This window comes from Marmota monax, unplaced genomic scaffold (assembly GCF_021218885.2).
Source record: "Marmota monax isolate L192 unplaced genomic scaffold, Marmota_monax_Labrador192_F-V1.1 WCK01_AAM20220418_F8-fsc00004, whole genome shotgun sequence".
Classification (NCBI taxonomy): Eukaryota; Metazoa; Chordata; class Mammalia; order Rodentia; family Sciuridae; genus Marmota; species Marmota monax.
The window spans coordinates 8,200,890-8,206,889 of NW_026692881.1; positions in this window are offsets into that span (position 1 = coordinate 8,200,890).

Below are 6,000 nucleotides of genomic sequence, written 5' to 3' on the forward strand. Positions count from 1 at the left end.
AATGGTTTCAGGAGAAAAAGATTCCTCTGTCCCTTGGGTTTCAGGACTGCTTCCCAGAGAGGCAGAAACTACTACTGCCACTCAACATTCATTCTCTTGTTTTCTCAGTAACAGTACTCTGATTTATTTAGAATGAAAAGTGCCCAGGTAAAAGACTTTATTTTTCAATACCTCAACCAGCTCTGGAAGTGTTTGAGGACTTCAGAGAGGCAATTTAAGGGAGAATGAGGAAGGACACACACACACACACACACACAAACACACTGTTTCTTTCCTCTTCCATTTTTCCTCCTTCCAGGCTACAATGTTGATAAGATAGCTATCCAGGGACCCTTGAGAACAAGCCATTCCTTAAGGCTAATTAAGAAGGAAGATAGAAAGATGCAAGTGCCCTTGAAGACCAAGAAGCTAACCAGTAGCTCTGACTGCCCGCTTCTAGACTTTCTTTTAGGAAGAGAAGTATGAAAGCCACTGTTATGTGGGGTTTAACTAATTACTCATATAATTGGCTGTTCTTGGGATGATTGACAACGGGAATTTTTCTTAAGGAGCAATTCTAACCCCTACCACAAGGGGGTAGGCTTGGCCTCAGTATAAGAACAGCACCGCAAAAACCCACCAACAGGACACTCTGTAATTCCAATTTCATCTTAAACAGCTGTGCTATTGACAGCAATAACACCAATCTGGTTGAGCCCTGCCAATCTCCATCCTATTCCTATATTCTGATATTTAGCTCCTGTGAGCATTCCCCAGAACCAAAGTAAGTATGCAGAGAAGTAGTTCTGACCCCAGTGAACACACAATTAGTATTTCCAAACCCAACAATGAACTTCTAGCCTAAACTGTATTTGGTAACTTGACACTTTCCTTGTTATTGAATGAGAAGGTACTTGCCTTACATTGGTGTAAACAAAGATACCTTCAGGTGTTGCTAGTAAAGGAAGAGTCTTCCCTGAAGTGATTGTTGAAATCTCTACTTCCTACAAGGTAGAAAATCACCTGCAGCATTTAAGTGACTACTTTTCCAATGTGCACTCACCAAAGTTTCCAAAATCTCCAGGCACTCAGTTTCAGTCCTTACTAGTCCGATGTGAGGGGAGTCGTTTATCTAATTCTCATTCAGGCAAAGAGCAAGCTGCTCTCTCAAAATGAAAGTACAGTAATAGTTCTATAAAAAACCCACCCACAACTAACCAACCACGGTGTTTGTGGTATGAGAGGTGGTTGGAAAACAGTCCTCTTTTGTCAGTTTCCGATCACAACATTTGGTACTGTCTGAGCTCTCCTTTTCTATCTGGAGTTCACATCCCAACACTCTAGAATAAAAACGTGGACGTGAAGGAGAGCTAATCACTCTGCATGTCTTTTCTCCATCTCCTTCCGGACTGCACATTAGGTAAGAAAAACAACAACAATAAATGCACCTATAGAATCGTTTAAAGTACTTGAGAGCTATACACTTTTTCTTCCCCATCTCCTTAAAAGTCCAACTGAAAGTTTCTATAATAAAATCAGTGATCACAGGGCAAACTCAAAGAAGAAGAAAGGACCCAAACCAGCTACTCACAGAATGGAAACAGTATCTGCTTCCTCAAAGAGGGTTTTGCACATAAAAATATAGAATGCCTGCTAGATTAAAAAAAAAAAAATTTGTGTGACATTGGGGACATACTTACACTGACAAATTATTCAGTGTTTATCTGAAATTCATATTTAATGGAGTGTCTTGGATTTTATCTGGCAACCCTACTTGAGGGGAATGAATCTGCTCTTTGTGGGGAGGGTGGGGGGAGAAGTACAATTTGAGCAGATTCTGGAATCTATCAAAGGGACTGCCCCAGGGAAAGTCACTGATTAAAAACAAAACAGCCACAAACCACCAGGCCTTGTGTGTAGGTTTCTCAGAGTAGCTTATGTTCTTGTCATTTATCTTTATAGAGTCTCAGGTAGCCTCCTGCTCTGGGCTTATTGAGATTCAGTTAGGGACCCTGACCAACTGGCTGCCAACGGCAACTGAGGAAGACGTGTTTACTTATACCCCACATCTGTGTGTTGGGTATGTTAAGTTGTACCTCTGCAGTGGCCTGGGGTGCCATGTGTCCTCTTGGTAGTGAGGCAAGCAACAACAAGGCCACCAGATGCTACCCCAATGCCAGCTTCCTTGTCTTTCAGGGGGAAGCTTGTCCAAAATTATGGTAAGAAAAGGGTTTGTTTTGGGCCTTCCTTGGGTTTACCCAATGTAGAGGGCTCCTTCTACCAATTCTTTTTCTAGGAAAAAAATTTCTAAGTGTGCTAAATCAAAACCCCCAGTCAGAACCCACTGAATACAGAGATATCAAGATGTGCCCTGTCTCCTCTGGCTCCAGTGAGGATATGGGTGGACCGTGCTCCATCGTCTGCCTTTTCCATCTGAACACTGGACTTTGCAAACATAAATATATGAGCACACAGAAGAGTGAGTCAGAGTCAGAGGGAATTTCAGGAAGGATCCCCTTCTTCTTTCTATATCCTTCAAACATTGGCCTCACCATTCAGTAGGGCTAGAAATCTCACCAATCTTAACTTTCTTGAGTGTCCCAGGATGGCGCCTGAAGAACGAGGCCCCCCCCACCTCTGGAATGCGGTCCTATTTCTAGTTCTTCCCACCTGTGAGCTGCCTCACTAGCCCTCAGGCTTGAGTCCCCTTCCCAAACCCTTTTATCCTTTGGTCTTGTCTAAATCTCTACCCACCTTTACATATAGCCGAATCTCTCCATTCCTGTTCACATCCTTCTTCCTCATGCATGATCCTAAGTCGGTTTTATCAGCTGAAATAGCACCACTGAATGGTTAGAGATGTCCATTGCCACTCACATCTTAAAAATCCCATCACGATGAGTAGATGGGGTTCCTTCTGGTCATACTTCCATTTCAATATTCCTTCTAAGTCTGATCTGCAAGCACACCAGTCCTTTTAACCATGGACCCATTCAGTTGGACACATACACGGTCTACAGTGACAGACACCTGTTTCCTCACTAGCAAGACGACAGCACCACATTATTATAAGAACAGACTTTCCATTCCAGGGCAACCAGAATGGAGAAAGGAGGAAGACTCATTAACTGATACTCCTTCAGAAGGCCAGGAAGAACTCAGAGTGGTTAAATTATTCGATTCAACATGTGCCCTTCCATGGGAAAAGAAATGGGAGTGGAGACTGATCGGCAATTCTGCCCACCACACAGCCCAACTGCAAATGTTCATGCTTAAGGTGGATACTCATCCTCTTCAGTGCTCCCTGATGTCGCTTCTCTAAATTATGACATTGGGAGCTACTGGAAGGTTAATGTGCAATTAGTCACTCCAGTTCACCTTATTATTTCTTCCTCACCACCCAGCACTCACAGGGTCCAATGCTACTGCCTTCTGATGTCTCTTTGTTCCCTCTATGAGTCTTCATCTCTAAGTACCTGTGGACTTCTAGAGCTTGGCACATACTGTCCTTGTGGCCTGGAACAGTCTTTTCCCACCCTTCCCTTAGCCAACCCAGATTCTTTCCGTTTATTGGTTAATACCAACTATTTTTTTCCCAGCACATTTCAACATGTGTGCCATTGAGACACATCTTCCAGTCATATGTGTCTTTAATATGGTTAAATTGTTTCCCTTTCTCCTTCTGAGTAACTAGATTCTGGTAATCCCTTCTTCTCTTTTTGCCCAGTGTTCTCAGGGTAGTAGGAGGTTTGCCTCAGCTCTAGAGACAATAGCTTCTTCCTGCAATTACTAATAATTAGTTTCCCTCAACTTCTTGTTTTGCTCTTCCAGCCTCCCAATATCTATAAAACAATTCCCTATAATAGATATCTTCTATTTGAAGGATTTCGCAAGCTTTCTCTTTTCCTGACCATGTTGACTAACTTGCATACATTATGTATACTACTTTTTAAAAGACCTATCAAATGCAAAGGAGAGGGTTAAGCATTCACGTCATCTTGAGAATTGTATACTTTGCATTGCTCTTCCTTTATCCTGATTTTTAAAAAAATTTTATTGGTCCATTCATTTATCCTGATATTTTTACTGACAACTATTGAGCATCTAGTTTGTACCAAAAATCTGTGCTCCTACCATTGATAAAAAGATGAAAAATCCAGCTCTCGTCCTAAAGCTTGCAGTGAGGTTGGAGCTGAGACTACAGAAGGGCACAGGGTGAGAAGTGCCATGGGAGCAGCTGGGAACACCCAACCCGGCCCATGGCAGGTAAAGCCTGTCTAAGCTGCCGTGTATGCACAGCCAAAGGAAAAGGAAAACAGGAAAGATCCTCTAGGCCGAGCAAAAAGCAAATGGTTAAGCCCAGACCAAGAAAGCAGGGATTTTTCAGGATATTTACATGTTCCAGTGGTTGGGGAAGAGTTGGAAGATGACAACAGCTAAAACTGGAATGGCAGACAAGAGGTCAGGCCACGAAGGATAGTGTGTACCACACCGAGCAACAACGTGAGACCTTGTTCTTACAATGAGGTCCATGGAAAACAATGACCGAATCAAGTCTACAGTTAGGATGATCCTGCAGGCTGAAAGGGAAGGACGACATATATTTTCTAGAAGCTGCCAAGTGACTGACTAGCTAAAAACATGAGTTAAAGTGTTAATGGTTCCTTTTTTCACTCATTAAATATTTAATGAGCATCGTCTACCTATCAAACACTGAGATTAATTCTGGAGATAGAAAGAAAAATAAAATTAATACCTTCCCAGTGTAAGGGAGGAGAAAGAATCTAAGATACTATGATAAGAATTGTACAAACACAGAAGAGGGAAGTGCCAAGTAGAAGAAAATGGAAATTCCCAAGAAGTGAAATTTCCCTGGAACTTGAAGAACATTCTAGGCAAATCAACAAGAATAATGTATTTCAGTGAAAGAAAGCACCGTTGGCAACAGCACCAGGACCAGGTGCTCTTGGTGAGCTCAGGGAATGGCACAGTCTGACACGCCAGACCACGCATGAGGTATATGGCTTGGTTGGAAACCAAGTCCTAAGGCTGCACTGTAAAGGACCTCATGAACTTTGTTGGCAATCAGCCGTTGCCCCTAGGAAACAGGGAATGACTTTAAACTTTTAAAAGGGGTGATACTTGATGAAATAAAAGTTGCATTTTGGAAAATTATGTCTGGAAAATCAAATCAAAGAAGACCTGCAGTGTGGAGACTAGTTTCCACGTCTGAGGCAGTAGCTCAGGAGGACGCCCATGACAAGAACTGAGAGGAACAGGGGATGGAGAAGGGCACACCAATCCTGAGTCCATATTCTCCATCCTAAGCAGGGAATTTTATGTTAAAGATCCACTGATATCCAAAGGACACCTCAAAATATGCTTCTCAAAACCTGAAGCCTGTTACACTATGTTTTAAAATTCACGCCCTCCTAGAGCAGACTTTTGTCATTCCAAAAATTTTGGAAGGCCCCCCAAGGAGCAGACTGCATTTCTAAAGGAAGTGCTGAAAGAGGAAATGTGAAGACATGATGTGAAGTCCAGGTAAATACCATGGGGTGCACGCAAGAGTCTTTCAAAGAAAAGACAGGGAGGTGGATTGGAGGAGTGGAAATTACCTGAGTCTGTGTAAGCTGAGATATTATTTTTTCCCTTCTGATTCAGGGAGAGAAAAAAAAAGAGAGGAAAACTCTCAGAGCAAAGGGTCAAAAATTCCAAAGGCAAATATCTCCAGGAACCAGAGAATTGACAGAAGCAAGTGAGGCTGGCTTGGCGTAAGAATATGGGAATATGTGGCTTCTGAAAGGGGCAGATACCCACCAGCTCCACCCCGCTGTTGTCATGTGGAAATGCAGTGTGGCTAGATCTTGTGATTTCTCAAGAGAAGCCAGAAATATAGATATTCCTGCATTATGCATTGTCTTTGATGTGGGCAACTAATTCTATTTTTTTCTAAATATCATGCTGGCCAAATAAAATACACACTGTGGCTGCATTTGGAATTTGGGTAGTCAATTTGTA